Source organism: Carcharodon carcharias, chromosome 7 (assembly GCF_017639515.1).
Source record: "Carcharodon carcharias isolate sCarCar2 chromosome 7, sCarCar2.pri, whole genome shotgun sequence".
Taxonomy (NCBI): Eukaryota; Metazoa; Chordata; class Chondrichthyes; order Lamniformes; family Lamnidae; genus Carcharodon; species Carcharodon carcharias.
This window is the reverse complement of record NC_054473.1, coordinates 96,235,051-96,256,809: the sequence shown is the minus strand read 5'-3', so window position 1 is coordinate 96,256,809 and position 21,759 is coordinate 96,235,051. Positions and strand designations below refer to the sequence as shown.

The window sequence follows — 21,759 nt, the reverse complement described above, 5'->3', positions numbered from 1 at the left end:
TCACGCGGTAAACAGGGGAAAATGAAAGTCATCTATGACCAGCATGCAGGTAACATGTTTCCAACCTGAAAATTGGGAAGAAAGCCTGAGTACAGCATCCAACTGCTGGCACATGGACTCCAGTAAAAGTCATCAGCACATGCCCAGGGCCAAGAGCACTTCAAGTACAAATGCCATGTGGCATGCCATTGCAACAAAACAGTGCCAATTCAGAACAGTACCAGCCAGAAATACCCAATAATCTGATTGCACATAGAACACAGCCTAAGAAGCAGCACAAAGATAGCGGCTCAAACCAGCATTCTGAAAATGTCCAGCAGCCTCCTGCAAAGATCATCGTAACTAAGGGCAGGATTTTCCCATTGGCGAACGGGGGGCGGGGCTTGCTCACAAATGCATTAAATGATACGCGTTGACATGGGGCAGAACTCCCGATGTCATCCCGCCCCATTTAAATTTTCTGGTAGGCGGGGGCTCAGCAGAATCAGCTGTGCACCCACCAACCTGTCAGTGGCTAATTGAGGCCATTGACAGTCATTAAAGTAATTAGTGGACCTGCCAGACCAACCTTAAGGCTAGCGGGCAGTCCATGAGCCCTGGCGGCCTTCAGAAAAAGCATGAAACCTCATGGAATGAGGATTGAGATTTCATGTATGTTTTAAAAAATTAAAGTTTTTTAAAAAGTTATGGACATGTCCTAACTCATGCGACAATGTCAGGGAAATTTTATTTCTAGTTTTAATCATTTGTACAGTAGAACTGATCTCCCTGAGGCAGCCCTTAGCCTCAGGGAGATGAATGCACTCCTTCATGCGCATGTGCGATAGAGCGCACACTCGGGTTTAGGGATTCCCCACCCCCCGAACAGGGAGAGCATAGCCTTAATCGGCCCGCCCACGTAAAATGGTGCCGATTGGAGGTGTATCTGTGCGCACCCGGAACTCAACTTTCCCTCTGATGGGGGGAAAATCCTGTCCTAAGTCTGGACAGATAAGCAAACTGCTGACACATTTCAGAGACTTGTACATTTATTGCTCTGTGTTAAGGTTCATGTGGACACAATGTTGTTTTCCTTTACTGTCTTGTAAATAGTTTGATTCTTTAAAGGCAATCCTTTAGTTTAGAAAAAAAGGGGATGTTGTGATATGAGGCACATGTTTATTTAAGGGACCATATCTTAAACTGCTGTCACTCACTCCCACTTCAATAGGATGTGATGTATTAGTCCCATGACTTGCAGTCAGTCCACAAGCAGCAGAAGCCAAGGTCAGAGTACAATTAGCCTTCTAGTTAACTCTATTTGTATAGAGCTTTATCTTCAAATAAAGAACCCACATTGCTCTTTGACCAATCTTGTCATATGATTGGTACGTTTACATCGAAGAGAATAACGTAACAAACTCACCAATCCTGCCACACCCAGTTGTGAATGATGGCGAACAGTTAAATGGGAGGAGACACTATGAACATCCCCAGCCACAGTGATGGGTCAGCCCAGCACATGAGAAAGGGAAGAGGGGTAAATCAGGGAATTATAGACCACTTAGAAAGTATTTGTTGATGGGAAGTTATTAGACTCTATAATTTAGAGTAGATCAAGTGAACACTTTGAACATTTTCAACTGGCAGATGGTGGTGTAGTAGTAATGGACTAGTTACCCAGCAACCCCAGACTAATACTCTGGGAGCTGGGGTTCAAATCCCACCACAGAAGTTGGTGGAATTTAAACTTAATGAATACATCTGGAGTTAAAAGCTAGTCTCAGTAATGGTGACCATGAAACCATTGTCAATTGTCAATAAAAACCCATCGCGTTCACTAATATCCTTTAGGGGAGAAAATGTGCTGTCCTTACCTGGTCTGGCCTATATGTGATCCAGACCCACATTGACTGTAAACTGGCCTCTGAAATGGCCTAGCAAACCATTCAGTTCAGTTCAAGGGCAATTAGGGATGGGTAACAGTCCTGGCCTTGCCAGTGATGCCCACATCCCATGACAGAATAAAGAAAACAGATCTGAGAGAGTTACCTTTGATTTATAAAGGATAGGTCATGCCTGACAAACCTGCTTGAATTTCTTTGAGCTGAGTAAAATAATGGACAGGGGCACATCTATTATGTTATTTATTTAGACGTGATAAAGATCCTCCTAAGAGAATGTTAGCTAATGTTGAACCACATGGAATTGAAGGCAATTTATTTACCCGATTAAGAAATTCACTAAGAGGCAGAAGTCAGAACATAGGGATGGATAATAGGCAGGATTGACAAGTGACGCTCCACAACCACCTATGCTGTGGCCTGACCTATTTTCTATATTTATTAACAGCTGATGGCAGCATTGGTGGCAGTGTCGTGGAAGCATCAAATCCCAAAGAGACATTGATATACCTATCAATGGGCAAAACTGTAAAAAACAGATTTCAAATGTAAGCTCATCAAGTTTGGGTTGAATAAAGATAACAGAGAACTCTCGAAATGATGGGGGAGAGTGAACATCCAGTGGTTGTGGTACACATTGGTACAAACCACATAGGTAAAAAAAAGGGATGAGGTCCTAAAAGCAGAATATAGGGAGTTAGGAAGTAAGTTGAAAAGTAGGACCCCAAAGGATCTCAGGATTATTACCAGTGCCACATGCTAGTCAGATTAGAAATAGCAGGATATATCAGATGAATACGTAGCTGATGAGATGGTGGGAGGGAGAGGGTTTCAGATTCCTGGGACATTGGAACCTGTCTGGGGGAGGTGGCACCAGTACAAACTGGACGGGTTACACCTAGGTAGGACCAGGACTGATGTCCTATTGGGAACATTTGCTGGAGTGGTTGGGGAGGGTTTAAACTAAAATGGCAGGGAGATGGGAACCTATGCAAGGAGTCAGAGGAAGGGGAATCAAAGACAAGAACAAAAGACAGAAAGTGGAATAAGAAAAGTGATAGAGAAATCAAGGGCAAGAATCAAACAGGGCCTCAGTGAAAAATAGTGAGAATGGGACAAGAAATGTTAAAAAGACAAGCCTTAAGGCTTTGTACCTTAACACAAGGAGCATTCACAATAAAGTGGATAAAATAACTGTGCAAATAGATGTAATCAGGTATGATATAGTCGAGATTATGGAGACATGGCTGCAGGGTGACCAGGGATGGGAGTTCCCATAACCGAACATCCAGGGGTATTCAGTATTTAGGAAGGACAGACAAAAAGGAAAAGGCAATGGAGTTGCATTGCTGGTTAAAGAGGAAATTAACACAGAAGTGAGGAAAGATATTAGCTTTGACGATGTGGATTTTGTATGGGTAGAGCTGAGAAACACTAAGCGGCAAAATATGTTAGGGGGGTTGTATATAGACCCCCAAACTATAGTGGTGATGTTGGGAATGGCATTAAACAAGAAATTAGAGACACGTAATAAAGGAACACCTGTAATTATGGATGACTTTAATCTGCATATAGATTGGGCAAATCCAATTAGTAACAATACCGTAGAGGAGGAATTCCTGGAGTGTATATGGGATGTTTTTCTGGACCAATACATTGAGGAACCAATGAGAGAACAGGCCATCCTCGACTGGGTATTGTGTAATGAGAAAGGAATAATTTACAATCTAGTTGTGCGAGTCCCCTTGGGGATGAGCGACCATAATATGATAGAATTCTTCATCAAGATGGAGAGTGATGTAGTTGATTCTGAAATTAGGGTCCTGAATCTTAATAAAGGAAACTACGATGGTATAAGGCACGAGTTGGCTATGATGGATTGGGAAATGTTACTTAAATAGATGACAGTGGATAGGCAATGGCAAACATTCAAAGAGCGCATGGGTGAACTGCAACAATTGTTCATTCCTGTCTGGCGCAAAAATAAAACAGGAAAGGTGGCCAAACCATGGCTTACAAAAGAAATTAGAGATAGTATTAGATGCAAGGAAGAGGCATACAAATTGGCCAGAAAAAACAACAGACCTGAGGATTGGGAGCAGTTTAGAATTCAGCAAAGGAGGACCAAGGGATTGATTAAGAAGGGGTAAATAGAATACGAGAGTAAGCTTGCAGGGAACATAAAAACTGACTGTAAAAGTTTTTATAAGTATGTGAAGAGAAAAAGATTGGTGAAGACAAATGTAGGTCCCTTACAATCAGAAACAGGGGAATTTATAATGGGGAACAAAGAAATGACTGACCAACTAAATACATACTTTGGATCTGTCTTCACAAAGGAGGACACTAATAACATACCAGAAATGTTGGGGAACACAGGGTTTAGTAAGAGGGAGAACTGAAAGAAATCAGTATTAGTAGGGAAATGGTGTTGGGAAAATTGATGGGATTGAAGGCCGATAAATCCCCAGGGCTTGATAATCTACATCCCTAAGGAAGCAGCCCTAGAAATAACGCTTGCATTCGTGGTTATCTTCCGAGATTCTATAGACTCTGGAACAGTTCCTACAGATTGGAGGATAGCTAATGTAACCCCACTACTTAAAAAGGGAGGTGGAGAGAAAACAAGGAATTATAGACCAGTTAGCTTGACGTCGGTAATGGGGAAAATACTAGAGTCCATTATAAAAGATTTAATAGCTGAGTACTTGGAAAAAAGTGGCAGAATCGGACAGAGTCAGCATGGATTTATGAAAGGAAAATCTTGCTTGACAAATCTACTGGAATTTTTCAAGGATGTAAGTAGTAGGGTTGATGATGAGGAGCCAGTTGATGTGGTTTATTTGGACTTTCAGAAGGCTTTTAACAAAGTCCCACATTATAGATTGGCGTGTAAAATTAAAGTGTATGGGACTGGGAGTAGTGTATTGAGATGGACAGAAAACTGGTTGCCACACAGGAAACAAAGAGTAAGGACAAACGGGTCTTTTTCTGAATGGCAGGCAGTGACTAGTGGGGTACTGCAGGGATCAGTGCTGGGACCCCAGTTGTTCACAATATATTTTAATGATTTAGATGAGGGAATTAAATGTAATATCTCCAAATTTGCAGATGACACAAAGCTGGGTGGGAGGGTGAGTTGTGAGGAGGATACAGAGATGCTTCAGTGTGATTTGGACAAGCTGAGTGAGTAGGCAAATGCATGGCAGATGTAGTATAATGTGGCTAAATGTGAGGTTATCCATTTTGGTAACAAAAACAGGAAGGCAGATTATTATCTGAATGGTTAAAAATTGAGAGAGGGGAATGTACAACGAGACCCCGGTGTCCTTGTACGCTCGTCGTTGAAGGTAAGCATGCAGATGCAGCAGGAGGTAAAGAAGGCAAATGGAAGCTTTCATAGCCAGAGGATTCGAGTACAGGAACAATGATGTCTTGCTGCAATTGCACAAGGCCTTGGTGATATCACACCTGGAATATTGTGTGCAGTTTTGGGCTCCTTATCTAGGAAGGATGTACTTGCTGTAGAGGGAGTGCAGAGAAGGTTTACTCAACTGATTCCTGGGATGGCAGGACTGATATATGAGGAGAGATTGAGTGGATTAAGATTATATTCACTGGAGTTCAGAAGAATGAGGGGGGATCTCATAGAAACCAATAAAATTCTAACAGGACTAGACAGGGTAGATGCAGGAAGGATGTTCCCAATGGTGGGGGAATCCAGAACCAGGGGTCACAGTTTGAGGATATGGGGTAGACCATCTAGTACTGAGATGAGGAGAAATTTCTTCACCCAGAGAGTGGTGAGCCTGTGGAATTTGTTACCAAAGAAAGTAGTTGAGACTTTCAAGAAGGAGTTAGATATAGTTGTTGTGGCAAAAGGGATCACAGGATATGGGGAGAAAGCGGGAGCAGGCTATTGAGTTGGATGATCAGCCATGATCATCATGAATGGCGGAGCAGGCTTGAAGAGCTGAATGGCCTACTCCTGCTCCTAGTATCTATGTTTCTATGATGAAAAGCTAGAAACAGTGAAGGTCCAAAGAGTTTTGAGCATCCATTTACATGGAACATAAAAACATCAACCAGCAGAGAAATTAATCAAAAACGCTAATGTATCATTGGCACTAAATGTCTAAAGGACTAAAATACATGGGGGCGAAGTCAGGTTTCAGCCTGGTTGGATCACATCTGGGATACTGTATTCAATTCTGGGCACCACAATTTAGGAAGTGTATATTGGACTTGCAGGGAGCGCAGTGCAGACTAAACAGCTGACTGCTATTCCTATGTTCTCATGTAAGTGCAAAAGTTAAGGCTGAAGCACTTGCTACAATCTTCAGCTAGAAGTACCGAGTGGATGATCCAGCTCAGCCTCCTTTGGAGGTCCCCAGAATCACAGATGTCAGTCTTCAGCCAATTCAATTCACTCCACGTGATATCAAGAAACAGCTGAAGGCAATGCACACTGCGAAGGCTATGGGCCCTGACAATATTCCAGCAACAGTACTGAAGACTTGTGCTCCAGAACTTGCCCTGCCCCTAGCCAAGCTGTTCCAGTACAGCTACAACAGTGGCATCTACCCAACTATGTGGAAAATTTCCCAGGTATGTCCTGTGCACAGAAAGCAGAACAAATCCAACCCGGCCAATTACCACCCCATCAGTCTACTCTCCATCATCAGCAAAGTGATGGGACAGATTGTCAACAGTGTTTTATGCGGCACTTGCTTAACAATAACCTGCTCACTGAAGCTCAGTTTGGGTTCTGCCAGGGCCACTCAGCTCCTGACCTCATTACAGCCTTGGTTCAAACATGGACCAAAGAGCTGAACTCTCGAGATGAGGTGAGAGTGGCTGCCCTTGACATCAAGGCAGCATGTGACCTAGTATGGCATCAAGAAGCCCTAGCAAAACTGGAGTCAATGGGAATCGGGGAGAAAACTCTGCTGGTTGGAGTCATATCTAGCACAAAGGAAGATGGTTGTGGTTGTTGGAGGTCAGTCATCTCAGCTTCAGGTCATCACTACAGGAGTTCCTCAGGGTAGTGTCCCAGGCCCAACCATCTTCAGCTGCTTCATCAACCACCTTCCTTCCATCGTTAGGTCAGAAGTGGAGATATTGCTGTACTAATGAAGGTGTAGTGTTTCCTACTGCCTATCAGGGAGTCATCTGATTGTTCTTGACTCTGACCAATGACCTCTAAACGCAGGTGATCCAGAGGGTGTGGTTTTCTAGTCAAGGATCTGGTTCTAGCATGTAGCTTCTGAAAAGCTCTCTGTAATAAATTTACCTGTTTTAAGTAGACACCTGTCCACTATGTCAAGTTGTTACAGCTGCCTTCAATTCCATGTGGTTCAACATTAGCTAACATTCTCTTATGATGATTGCAGTGTTCATTCCCATTTGCAGCTTTTCAGATACTGAACCAGTCCATGTCCATATGCAGTTAGGCCTGAACAACATTAACGCTTGGGCTGACAAGGGGCAAGTAACATTTGCGCCGCACAAGTGACAGAGAATGACTCTCTCTTTCCACCTCAGTGGATTAGTTGATAAGTAAACAGAAGCTGAGTTCAATTGCCTTGTTTCTTAACTTCCTTTCTCTTATGTTGGTGAATCTGCCAAAAGCTCTGAAAATTAAAATATTTTGTACTTTATTAATTGTAAATAGATGGGTACTTAAAAGGTACCTAGCCACATATGATTTCCAAATATAAGACTTACACTACCCTCTAACTGATGTCCTCTAGTCTTGAATATGCAGAGCTCCACTGATGAAATCAACTTACACTCCTAGCACTGGTACAGCATAATCTTTATCACTGTGTGGTTATCCCAAAGGCTCCCGATTCTCAGTGACCACCATATGTCCTTAAGCTGGGCAGCAGGTTTGTCTGTCCACATTCTGTACTGGGACAAAGAAATGGAGAAGTGTCAATCCTGCCCCAGTGTCAGAGCTTGCTGTGTCTGAAATTCACAGATCCATAATGGCTGCCAAAATTGATCCACCCTAAGAAAATCCAAAAGCCTGAATCACACCAGAGATGAATGCCAAAATTTCTACTTTTCCATCAGACAATCTGTTCCATGTCTGTCCCAGTGTGGGCGCTGTGGAATGTAATACTAATAATTACAGATTTCAGATTTCAGGCTGGATTCCATTGCAGATATAAAAACAAAAAAACTGCGGATGCTGGAAATCCAAAACAAAAACAGAATTACCTGGAAAAACGCAGCAGGTCTGGCAGCATTGGCGGAGAAGAAAAGAGTTGACGTTTCCAGTCCTCATGACCCTTCAACAGAACTAAGTGAATCCAAGGAAGGGGTGAAATATAAGCTGGTTTAAGTTTCCAGCCAGTACTCAGTTCTGAATAATGATAAGAGTAATGGCTCATCTGGGGAGTGCAGCCAGATCCAAGCCCACGGCACCACGGGTAGGTCAGCTGTATAGGGGTCATAATGAAGTCCAGAAGAGCAATGTGACAGGAGATTTGATAGTTAGAGGAACAGACAGGCATTTCTTTAGCCGCACACGTGAACAGGATAATATGTTGCCTCTCTGGTGTCGGGGTCAAGTATGTAACTATGCCTATAACTCACCAGTCTTATTGACCACACTCCGTGCATTCACATACATGCACAGTAATCCTGATTTAGACTTTATTATTGTCTCCTTTACTCTGAGCTCATTGATTAACTCATTATTTCCTACTCTAGTTCTATCTATCTCTCCCAGCATTCTGTGCCTCTTCGTAATTCTCTTTATTACCCCCGGTTCCCACACTCCTGCCAAGTTAGTTTAAATTCTGAGCAAGGAACTCAGTCCCAGCTCTGTAGAGATGCAATCCGTTGGCCTGAACATGTTCCATCTTCCCCAGAGTCAGTCCCAGTGTCCCAGGAATCTCCATCCTGCACCATCTTTCCAGCCACACATTCATCTGTTTTATCCTCCTAAGTCTTACGCGTGGTATTGGCAGTGATCCGGAGATTACTACTTTTGAGGCCCTGTTTGCTAATTTCCTACCTAGCTCCCTAAATTCTGTCTGCAGGACCACATCCCCCTTCCTACCTATGTTGTCGGTACCGATGTGGACTACGACTGCTGGCTGGTTATCTACCCCCTCAGGGTGCACTGAACCCATTCAGATTGCCATGTGGGAATATGGTGTTATTGCTATAACAGAGACCTGGCTCAAAGAAAGGCAGGACTGGCTGTTGAATATTTCTGGATAGAAAGTGTTCAGGGGATTTAAGAAAGGAAGAAAGGAGGAGGGGCAGCTAACAAAAAAGTGATTCCAAAAGTCTTCTCTTGACATATAAATAGTATAAGGGTGGTAAAAGGAGGAGTGTGCCTGGCTAGGGGTCAAAGCAGGGATTTACACATGGAGGCAGAGGGCATAGCTGAGGTATTAAATGAATACTTTACATCTGTCTTTACCAAGGAAGAAGATGCTGCTTGCATCATGGTGACAGTGAAGGAAATTCAGACACTGAAGGATTTAACATTGATAAGGAAGAGATTTGGAGAGGCTTTCTGTACCTCCAGTTGATAAGGCACCGGGACCGGATGAGAAACATCCAAGCATACTGAGGGAAGTGCGAGTGGAAATTGCAGAGGCACTGGTCAGAATTTTCCAGTCTTCCTTAGTCTCAGTAATGGTGCCAGAGGACTGAAGAATTGCAAACGTTACACAATTGTTCAAAAAGGGTGTAAGGATAAACCCAGCAGCTATGGACCAGTAAGTTGAACTTCAGTGGTGGAGACACTTCAAGAAACTATAATTAAGGACTAAATTAATTGTCACTTGGGAAAATTCAGGTTAAGGAAAGCCAGCACAGGTATGTTAAGGGAAAATTGTCTTTAACCAACTTGCTTGAGTTTTTTGAGGAGGTAACAGACAGCTATGATGAGGGTAATGCTGTTGATGTGGTGTACATGAACTTCCAATAGCATTTGATACAGTGCCGCACAACAGACTTGTGAGAAAAGTTATAGCTCATGGAATAAAAGGGACAGTAGCAACATGGATGTGGAATTGGCCAAGGGACAGGAAACAGAGGGCTAGTGGATATTTTTCAGGTTGTAAGAAGATTTATAGTGGAATTCCCCAAGCGTCAGTAATGGTAACCTTGCTCTTCCTGATATATATTAATGAACTAGACTTTGGTGTACAGTTTCAAAATTTGCAAATGATACAAAATTTGGAAACATTGTGAATTGTGAGGAGGACAGTGTAGAACTTTAAAAGGATATAGTCAGGTTGATAGAATAGGTGGACAGGTGACAGATGAAATTCAGTGCAGAGAAATGTGAAGTGATTCATTTTGGCAGGAAGCACGTGGACAGACAATGGCCCAGCACTTGTGATCTTTGATGGGATTCATTTTCCAGAGGTGCCCCAGAAGATGAGGGATGCCCCAGATGTCCCCATGCAAGGAATGCACAGCAAATATCCGGGAGGTTTAAACTTCCAATTGGGAATTACCCTGCACTGGGAACCATCTGATACACTGCTTTAATTGGAAACGTCGGATGTTCCCGACTCTCCTCACAGAATAGTTACCCAGCAAAAGTTAGAAAGATTAAAACCACTTCTGGGTAGTGACTGGGTATAGTACTGACCTCCACCAGGCCCCCGACCAAACCACCCCTTTGGTCCCCCAACCACTCCCACCCCTTCAATGACCCTCACACCCCCACTAGACCCCACCCCCGTAATTACAGTCCCCATGCCCTGACTGCCTTCCCAACATCCTGGACCAGACCCCCGACCACACCTCTGACCTCCCCGACCACACCCCCGAGCGCACCCCGGACCTTCCCCCCCACCGACCCCACCCCCGCCGATCTCCCCGACCACGACCCTCCGGACCTCCACGACCACGACACCCCGGACCTCCCCGACCACACCCCCGAGCACACCCCAGACCTTCCCCCCGACTGCACCCCTGCCGATCTCCATGACCACGATCCCCCGGACCTCCCCGACCACGACCCCGGACCTCCCCGACCACACCCCCCCGACCTCCCCGACCACACCTCTGTCTACATCCCCGACTTCCCCGTCCACACACTCGACCTCTCCAACCACTCCGACCTTACCCCCTACCACACCCCCAATCTCCCTGACCTGACCCCCGACACGCCCCCCGACCTCCCCGACCACACCCCCGAGCGCACCCCAGACCTTCCCCCGACCGCACCCCCGCCGATCTCTGCGACCACGACCCCCCGGACTTCCCCGACCATGACCCCCCGGACCTCCCCGTCTACACCCACGACTTCCCCGACCACACACTCGACCTCTCCAACCACTCCGACCTTACCCCCGACACGCCCCCTGACCTCCCCGACCACACCCCCGACCTCACCCCCGACCTCCCCAGCCACAACCCCGACCTCCCCAACCACACCCCCGACCTCACCTCTGACCTCCCCAGCCACACCCTTGACCCCTTATCATTTCGCCAACTACCCTCCCTATTCAACGACCACAACTCCAATCTCATTGACTACCCTATGTGTTGCCCAACGTTCCTCTCACCCCACCCCGCGACCACCCTCACTAACCCCCAACTGCTCCAGCTACCTTCCTGACCCTCCTGGACTCCCAATCACTCTCCCATACCCTCACCCTCCAGACCCCACCAACTACCCACAACCTGCCTCCTCACCCCGAATATCCATCTGATTCCCCGACTACGTGCTGACCCACTGAATACCCATCCCACCCACTGACTACCCCCAAACCCACGACTTCCCCAAACCCCCAACTACCCTCCGCACCCCCCGACTTCCCAAAAGACCCCCCCTGAGCCGCCTCACCACCTGACTTCCCTTATCACTCCTGCCATGGTCTGCTTTTCTCTTTACGTCCTGCTGAGGGCCGTATATTGGTCTTTTCTAAACATTTGGGTGATAAGGGGGATGCCATCTAACAACTCAGGAATGTCAATGTGGCAGTCTGTACTAAGGCAGTTCAAAGGTCCAAGTGTTTAGAAAGAGAGCCAATCAATGCTACTTAGAAAATCCTATAAAATGCAGAAGCTACCCATTTAGATGAGAGTTTTTTTCTATTAATTCAATACCCTATATTTTTTTTTTACAAGAGAAGGCTAAGAGGAGATTTGATAAAGGTGCTCAAAATCATGACGGGCCTGGACAGAGTGGATAAGGAGAAACTGTTCCGGTTGGTGAAAGGATTGAGAACCAGAGGGCACAGATTTAAAGTGTTTGGCAAAAGAGGCAATGGCAACATGAGGAGAAACCATTTCACACAGCGAATGGTGAGGATCTGGAATGCGCTCCCTGAGATTGTGGTGGAGACAGTTTACCATGGCTTGGAATTGGGTTTTTATCTGAAAAGGGAGAACGTGCAGGTTTATGAGGAGAAGGTGGAGGAATGGCACTAGGTGCATTGCTCATTTAGAGAGCTGGTACAGACACAAAAGGCTCAATGTCCTTCTTCTGTGCATAACCATTCTATGATTCAGTTCAAATCCCACCATGGCAGCTGGGGGAATTTAAATTAAATGAATGAATAAATCTGGAATGGTGATCATGAAGCTAAAGACCACCTTATTCACAATGCCCTTCAAGAGAGGGAAATCTGCCATCCCTTCCCACTCTGGCCTACGTGTGACTTCAGATACACAGCAATGTGGTTAACTCTTAGCTTCCCTCTGAAATGCCATAAGAAACACTTCAGGCAGCTCATTAGGAATGAACACTAAATGCTGGCTGAGTCAGTGATCCCCAAATTCCAAGGACAAATAAAAAGAGGCACACAGATACCCAGGTCTGTGGTCAGCCACAGCACAAGCTAAAAGTGCAAATCTCAGAAAGAAATGATGTCATTGCCGCCAAGTGCAGAGTCAGGGTAAAGGACAACTGTTAGATCATTAAATTCATTATTCATTAAATTGCTCATTTTTCACCATTGTAACTAACTTGATGACAATTTCCATTGTGTTTTAGATTGATAAATAAAATCTACAGTGCCTTTAGTTAACTTTTTACTATTTTAGTATCTCAGTCAGTTTCACAACATTTTCAAGTTCAGTGTTCCGGATTGGAGTGATTTAGAGGTCAGTGCTTTGTCTATCAGGACAGGGTAGTGGAGGACTGCTCCATGTTCATCCTGTTCTATGTGGGAACTCCAGGATATTTCACATACCCTGGATAACAATGTGTGCAGGAAGTGTCACCAGAACTCGAGCTCTGAGGTTCAAAGTTTTAGGAATGCATGGAGTCACTGCAGTGGATCTTGGAGAGTAAGAGATCTCCCTAAGTTATGTTCCAGCAGGTGGCCTCTCCACTGCCACAGAAGATGCAGGAGATGTGGGAGTGGGTAATCACCAGACAGAATAGGAGGAAAACCACAAGCAAGTGGCACTGACTAACCAGCTTTCAGTTCTGAATACAGGGAAGGTTCTTGTCCCTTTGCAGGAATGAAGTAACCAACCATCTCAACCCACCACATACATCACACCCACCCCACCTCACACCAACCCCCCCCCCCCCAATCAAGCCCTCAACACCCTGGCAAGAGGTGCAGGAGTAGACCATAGGTCCCACTGAGCCTGCTCCACCATTCAATATGCTTCAACTCCACTTTGCCACCCACTCCCATGTCCATTAATTCCCTGAGAGACCAAACACCTGTCTATTCACTGATGCCAACTAGAAAATGTTCTGTTTATGCCACTGTTTTCTGTCTGTTAATCCAATGCTCTATCCATTCTAAAAATTAGCCCCAACTCCTTGAGCCCATTATCTTGCGTATTAACCTTCTGTGTGGCACATTATTGACGCCTTTTTGGAAATCCGCTGGGCCATGACCTCTGACAAGTGTCGGAAAGTGCTGGTCCGCAGGAATTAGAAAAAATAAATACCTACTTACCTGATGTTGAAAATTACATTGCTATTTCCATTTGCCGGAGCTGCTTGGGGCCTGCAGCGAAGGATTCCTTGCAGGCCCCAGTGAGGTCTAGCTCCAGCAGATTCAAGAAGGCCATGCCCCCTTTTTTACAGCACTTGCTGCCATAAAGCAGGTAAGTTTAAAGGGCCAGGGAAGTCGACAGGCCAGGGAAGGTTAATGTCTAAGGTGTGTGGATAGGATTTGAGGGGTGGGAGTATCTGGGGGTGGATTCCGGGAGTCAGGAGCAGGTTGGAGGTGTCTGGTGGTGGGTTGGAGGTGTCCGGAGGTGGGTTTGGGGGTGCCAAGGGGCAGGTTTGGGATGCTTTGAAACAGTACAAGGTGGAGGGTGTCAGAGGTAGGGGTGTGGAGGGTGTTGGAGGTGAGGAGGTGGACGGTGTCAGAGGTGAGTGGGTGGGGGTGTGGGGACTGTCAGAGGTGAGGGGGTGGTCAGAGGTCTGGAGGTGGGGTGTCGGGTTGGTGGAGGTTCGGGGGATGGGTGGGGTATGGGTATTGGAGGTCAAGGGGCATGGGAGGTCGGCTGGTTGCTGGAGGTCGGAGGGGTATCGGAGGTCGGGGGTTGGGTGATGGGGATGTCAGAGGTTGGGGGGATGAGAGTGTTGTAGTCGGGAGTTGTGTGTGCTAGGCGTGGGGTGATTGGTGGGGCGGGGGGGTGTCGGGGAGTCCCATGTGGTCGGTCTTCGTCTTTACAATAGTTACACAGAGGTTAGAAGAGGTTTTAATTTGTCTAATTTTTTCTGGGTAACTATTGGTATAACCCCGGGGGAACCATCCAAAGTTTGCGATTTAAATCGCATTTTCAGTTGGTTCCTAGCCCAGTGCAATTGTCCAGAGGAAGTGTTCAATTCTGGGCAATTACTGTACAAACCGTTACCTGGGAACTTCCCAGAGGGATTCGCCAGCGCATCTTTGGTTTACCTTCCAAATCCGACACTGGGGAGTTGGGAAGTTATGAGCCACTATCTCTACTGGTTCCCCTTTAATTATCCTACTCGTAACAGCCTCAAAAACGCTAATAAATTTGTCAAACAGGATTTCCCCTTAGTAAAACCATGTCGACTTGTTCTAACCATACTATACTTTTCTAAATGAATTGTTAAGACTGATGTGAGGCTTACTGGCCTGTAGTTCACTGTTTTCTCTCCCCCTCCTTTCTTGAAAATCAGTGTAACATTTGCCAACTTCCAATTTGTTGAGATTGTTCCCAAATCGAAGGAATTCTGGAAAATCACAGCCAGCACATCCACTATCTCTGGTGGCTGTCTCTTTTCGAACCCTAGGCTGTAGGCCTCAGGTCCTGGGGATTTGTCAGGTTTTAGTTTCTCCAATACCTTTTCTCTGCTGATGTTAATTTCCCTAATTTTCTCACTCTTTTTAGCTCCTAGTTTATCGTATATTTCTGAAATGTAACTTGTGTCTTCTACTGTGAAGACAGACACAAAATATTTGTCCAATGTCTCTGCCATATCCTCATTGCCCATGAATATTTCTCCTGTCTCTGTTTCTAAGGGGCCGACATTTACTTTAGCTACTCTTTTCTTCTTTATATACTTACAAAAGCTCTTACAATCTATTCTTATATTTCTGACTAGTTTACTCTCATATTCTATTTTTTCCCATTTCAGTAACTTTTTGGTGTCTCTTTGCTGGTTTCAAAAACACTCCCAACCCTCAGATTTGTTACTGTTCTTTGCAACATTGTAAGCCTCTTCTTTCAATCTAATACTATTCTTAATCTCCTGAATGACCACTCTTGCTGAGTTTTTGTTTTGTTGAAGATTTTGAATTGTTTCTTTAAATGTTTCTGACTGTTCATTTATCTCCATACCTTTTAGTCTATTTATCCAATGAACCTTAGCCAGTTCTCTACTCATACCTATGTAATTGGCTTTGTTTAAGTTTAAGATTCCTGTTTGCAATTGGAGTATGTCACTGGGAGGGACAGATAACACTAGTATAGAGAATAGTAAGTTAATAGGTAAAGTCGGGGTAAGGGAGAAAGTAACAAAATCTAAATCAGGGTTGCTGTGCATGTATGTGAATGCACAGAGAGTGCTAAATAAGGTTGGGGAGTTACAGATGCAGATTGCCATGTGTAAATATGATGTTGTGGCAATAACAGAGACCTGGCTGTTAAATATTCCCGGGTACAAGGTGTTCAGAAGAGGTAGAAAAGAAGGGAAAGGAGGAGGGGTGGCGGTATTGATTAAAGAGAGCATTGCAGAGGAAGAGGATGTCCCAGAGGGTTCAAGGACAGAATCAACTTGGCTGGAGCTAAAGAACAAAACAGGTGTAATTACATAGCTTGGTGCAGTCTATAGGCTGCCAAATAGTAAGAAGGACATGGAAGAACAAATCTGCAGGGAAATTACAGAGAGATGCAGGATTATAGAGTAGTTATAATGTGGTAGTTTAATGTAGATTGGGACAGTGGTAGTGTAAGGGGCAGAGAGGGGAAAAGGTTCCTAGATTGTGTTCAGGAGAATATTTTACAGCAGCATATGCCCAATCCAACAAGGAAAGAAGCACTGTTGGACCTGATTCTTGGAAATGAGGTGGGCCAAATAGATCAAGTGTCAGTGGGGGAACGTTTAGGAGTCAGTGACCATTGTATTGTATGTTTTAGGTTGATGATAGAAAAAGACAATAGGCAATCCAGAGTAAGGATAATTAACTGGACAAGAGCCGACTTTGATAGGACAAGAATGGAACAGGGCCAGATTGACCGGAACAAAAGTTTAGCAAGAAAAACTGTAGCTGAACAATGGGCTACCTTCAAAAAAGAATTTGTTTGGGCACAGTCGAGGTGTATTCCATCAAAATGGAAAGGTAGAGTAAACAAATCCAGAGCTCCCTAGATGAAAGGAGGAGATAGAAATTAAGATAAAGAAAATATGTGTTTATGAAAGGTGTCAGGTAGAAAATATAATTGAGAACCAAGAGGAATACAGAAGGTTCAGAGGAGAGGTGAAAAAGCATGTTAGAGAAGCGAAGAGGGATTATGAGAAAAGACTGGCAGCCAACAAAAAAGGGGTATCCCAAAGCCTTCTATAGGTGTATAAATAGTAAAAGGGTAGTAAAAAGAGGAGTAGGGCCAATTAGAGACCCAAAAGAGAATTTACACATGGATGAAGGGGCCATGGCTGAGGTATTAAATGAATACTTTGTAACTGTCTTTACCAAGGAGGTAGATGCTACCCAGGCCATGGTGACAGATGAGGAAACTGTCACTAGAAGGGCTCAAAATTGACAAGGAGGAGGTGTTGAGTAGGATGTCAGTATTTAAAGTTGACAATGCACCGGGACCAGATGAAATGCATCCAAGGATATTGAGGGAAGTGAGAGGGGAAAATGCAGTGGTGCTGGCAATAATATTTCAGTCATTCCTAGATTCAGGGGTAATGCCAGAGGACTGGAGAATTCCAAATGTTATGCCCATGTTCAAAAAAGGCTGTAAGGATAAGCCAGCAATTACAGAGCAGTCAGTTTAACTTCAGGGGCGGGCAAGGTTCTAGAGACAATTATTTGTGGTAGATTTAGTAGTCACATGGAAAAATATAGGTTGATAAGGAAGATTTCTAAAGGGGAAATCCCGTTTAACTAACTTACTGGAGACTTTTGAAGAGGTAACAGAAAAAGGTTGATGTGGGTAATGCTGCTGATGTGGTGTACATGGACTTTGATATGGTGCCTCACAACAGACTTGAGAAAAGTTATTGCTCATGGAATAAAAGGGACAGTAGCAACATGGGTACAAAATTGGCTGATAAATAGGAAGCAGAGAGTAATGGTTAATAGATGGTTAATAGATGTTTTTCAGGCTGGAGGAAGATTAGTAGTAGTATTCCCTAGGGGTCAGTATTGGGACCCTTGCTTTTCCTGATATTATATATATATATATATATATATATATATATATATATATATATATATATATATATATATATATATATATATAAAAATGTTCTAGATCTTGGTGTGCAGGGGACAATTTCAAAGTTTGCGGATGATACTAAGCCTGGGAGTGTTGTAAATTGCAAGGAGGACAATGTAGAACTTCAAGAGGACATGGACAAGTTGGTAGAGTAGACAGAGAGGTGGAGATGAAATTCAATGCAGAAAAGTGTGAGGTGATGCATTTTGGCAGGAAGAACATGGACAGGCAAGGGGTGACATTTTGAAGGGGGCGGAGCAGAAAGACCTGGGTGTATTTGTGCAAAGGTCACTGAAGGCGACAGGACAGGTAGAGAGAGCAGTTAATAAAGCATATAATATCCTGGGCTTTATTAATAGGGGTTTGGAGTACAGGTGTAGGGAGGTTATGCTGAATTTATGTAAGACACTGGTTAGACCTCAGCTGGAATAGTGTGTACAGTTCTGGGTGCCACATTATAGGAAGGATGTGAACACATTGGAGAGAGTGCAGAAGAGGTTTACGAGAATGGTTCCAGGGATGAGAAACTTCAGCTATGAAGAAAAATTGGAAAGGTTGGCACTGTTCTTCTTGGAGAGAAGGCGGCTAAAAGAAGATTTGATAAAGATGTTCAAAATCATGAGGGGCCTGGACAGAGTAGATAGGGTGAAACTGTTCCTGCTCATTAAAGAATCAAGCACTAGAGGGTAGAGATTTAAAGTGATTTACAAAAGAAGCAGATGTGATGTGAGAAAAAACTTTTTCACACAAGTGGTTTGGGTCTGAAATACACTGCCTGGAAGTGTGGTGGATGCAGGGTCAATTGAGGCATTCAAGAGGGCATTGGAGAATTATATGAATAGAAACAATGTGCAAGGATATGGGGAAAAGGCAGGAGAATGGCACCAGGCCATAATGCTCTTTTAGAGAGCTAGTGCAGAAATGAGGGGCCAATGGCCTCCCTCTGTGCCATTAAGATTCTGTGAAGGCCTTTAGTTCTGGAGTGTTCTTCGGTGTGGGTGCCTCATGAATAAACTTGGCCTTTGCTTCCATGGGACGCAGGCCCTGTGTGTCGACCTTCTGGCTGAAGTAAACTACCTCCTTGTCTTGGAAAATACATTTCTCTCGTTTCAAGCATCACATGGTCAGTACTGTGGGAGCACAGCAGTGTCAAAGGGCCAGTGCGGAGGGGGAGCAGCACAATGAGAGGGTCAGTGTGGAGGGGGCGCTGCACTCTCTGGGGGTCAGTGCAGAGGGGGAGCTGTACTGCCGGGGGGTCAGTGCGGAGGGAGTTCTTCACTGCCGGGGGGTCACTGTGGATGGAGCGCTGCACTATCGGGGGGTCAGTGATGAGAGAGAGCTGCACTCTCGGAGGGTCAGCGTTGAGAGAGAGCTGCACTCTCGGGGGGTCAGTGCAGAGGGAGCGCTGCACTGCCGGGGGGTCAGTGCGGAGGGAGCGCTGCACGGCCGGGGGGTCAGTATGGAGGGAGCGCTGCACTGCCGGGGGGAAAGTGCGGAGGGAGAGCTGCACTACCAGGGGGTCAGTGCGGAGGGAGCACTGCACTCTCAGGGGGTCAGTGCAGAGGTGGCATTGCACGCTCAGGGGGGTGAGTGCTGAGGGAGCGCTGCACTGCCCGGTGGTCAGTGCTGAGGGAGGCGGAGGGAGCGCTGCATGCCGGTGGGTCAGTGGGGAGGGAGCGCTGCTCTGCCGGGGGATCAGTGCGGAGGGAGTGCTGCACTGCCAGTGGGTCAGTGCGAAGGAGGCCCGGCACTGCCAGGGGGTCAGTGCGGAGGGGCAGCTGCACTCTCAGGGGGTCATTGCGGAGAGAGTGCTGCACTGCCGGCGGGTGGGTGCGGAGGGGGCGCTGCACTCTCGGGTGGCCAGTGCTGAAAGAGAGCTGCACTCTCGGGTGATCAGTGCGGAGGGAGCACAGCGCTGCCGGTGGGGGGGGGGGGGGGGGGGGGTCAGTGCTGACGGGGCGCTGCACTGCCGGGGGGTCATTGCGGTGGAGTTCTGCACTGCCGGGGGGTCAGTGTGAATGGAGCGCTGCACTCTCGGGGGTCAGTGCGGAGGGAGCGCTGCACTCTCGGGGTATCAGTGTGGAGGGAGCGCTGCAATGCCGGGAGGGTCCGGGCTGAGGGTGCGCTGCACAGCTGGGGGGTCAGTGTTGAGAGTGCGCTGCACTGCCGGGAGGTCAGTACGGAGGGGTCGCTGCACAGCCGGGTGGTCAGTGCGGAGGGAGCGCTGCACAGCCGGGGTGTCAGTGCGAAGGGGGATCAGCACTCTCGGGGGGTCGGTGCGGAGGGAGCACTGCACTGCCGGAGGGTCAGTGCGGAGGGAGCGCTGCAATGCCGGGAGGACAGTGATGAGAGAGAGCTGCACTCTCACGGGGTCAGTGTTGAAAGACAGCTGCACTGCCGGGGGGACAGTGATGAGAGAGAGCAGCAGTCTTGGGGGGTCAGTGCGGAAGGAGCTCTGTACTGCCGGCGGGTCAGAGCGGAGAGAGCAATGCACTGCCGGCGCGTCAGTGCGGAGGGAGCGCTGCACTGCCGGCGGGTCAGTGCGGAGGGAGCGCTGCACTCTCAGGGGGTCAGTGCAGAGGCGGTGTTGCACTCTCGGTGGGTGAGTGCTAAGGGAGCGCTGCACTGCCCGGTGGTAAGTGCTGAGGGAGGCGGAGGGAGTGCTGCACGCCGGTGGGTGAGTGCAGAGGGAGCGCTGCTCTGCTGGGGGTTCAGTGCGGAGGGAGCGCTGCACTGTCGGGTGGTCAGTGCAGAGGGATCATGCACTGCCGTGGGGTCAGTGTGGAGGGAACGCTGCACTGCCGTGGGGTCAGTGCAGAGGGAGCGCTGCACTGCCGGTGGCTCAGTGCAGAAAGAGCACTGCACTGTCAGGGGTTCAGTGCTGCGTGGGCGCTGCATTCTCCGTAGGGTAAGTGCAGAGGGAGCGCTGCACTGCAGGGGAGTCAGTGCAGAGGTGGCGTAGCACTCTCGGGGGGTGAGTGCTGAGGGAGCGCTGCACTGCCCGGGGGTCAGTGCTGAGGGAGGCGGAGGGAGCACTGCACGCCGGGGGGTCAATGGGGAGGGTGCGTTGCACTGCCTGGGGGTCAGTGCGGAGGGGGCGCTGCAGTGCTGGGGTGTCTGTGCGGAGGGAGAGCTGCACTCTCGGGGGGTCAGTGCGGAGGGAGCACTGCTCTGTCGGGGGTCAGTGCGGAGGGGGATCTGCTCCACCAGAGGGTCAATGCGGACAGGGTGCTGCACTGCCGGGAGGGTCAGTGCAGAGGGAGAGCTGCACTGCCGGGGTGTCATGCGGAGGGGGAGCTGCAGAACTGGGTGGTCAGTGCGGATGGAGCGCTGTATTGCCGGGGGGTCAGTGCGGAGGGAGCACTGCACTGCTGGGGGGTCAGTGCGGAGGGAGCGCTGCACGGCCGGGGGGTCAGTATGGAGGGAGCGCTGCACTGCCGGGGGGAAAGTGCGGAGGGAGAGCTGCACTACCAGGGGGTCAGTGCGGAGGGAGCACTGCACTCTCAGGGGGTCAGTGCAGAGGTGGCATTGCACGCTCAGGGGGGTGAGTGCTGAGGGAGCGCTGCACTGCCCGGTGGTCAGTGCTGAGGGAGGCGGAGGGAGCGCTGCATGCCGGTGGGTCAGTGGGGAGGGAGCGCTGCTCTGCCGGGGGATCAGTGCGGAGGGAGTGCTGCACTGCCAGTGGGTCAGTGCGAAGGAGGCCCGGCACTGCCAGGGGGTCAGTGCGGAGGGGCAGCTGCACTCTCAGGGGGTCATTGCGGAGAGAGTGCTGCACTGCCGGCGGGTGGGTGCGGAGGGGGCGCTGCACTCTCGGGTGGCCAGTGCTGAAAGAGAGCTGCACTCTCGGGTGATCAGTGCGGAGGGAGCACAGCGCTGCCGGTGGGGGGGGGGGGGGGGGGGGGGGGGGGGGGGGGTCAGTGCTGACGGGGGCGCTGCACTGCCGGGGGGTCATTGCGGTGGAGTTCTGCACTGCCGGGGGGTCAGTGTGAATGGAGCGCTG

At 47.7% G+C, this 21,759-nt stretch overlaps 1 pseudogene; it reads right to left on the bottom strand.

Annotated features, from left to right (window-relative positions):
- Positions 1-18,766: 18,766 nt before the first annotated feature.
- LOC121280618 lies at positions 18,767-18,879 on the bottom strand (annotated as a pseudogene).
- Between the last annotated feature and the right edge of the window lie 2,880 nt (positions 18,880-21,759).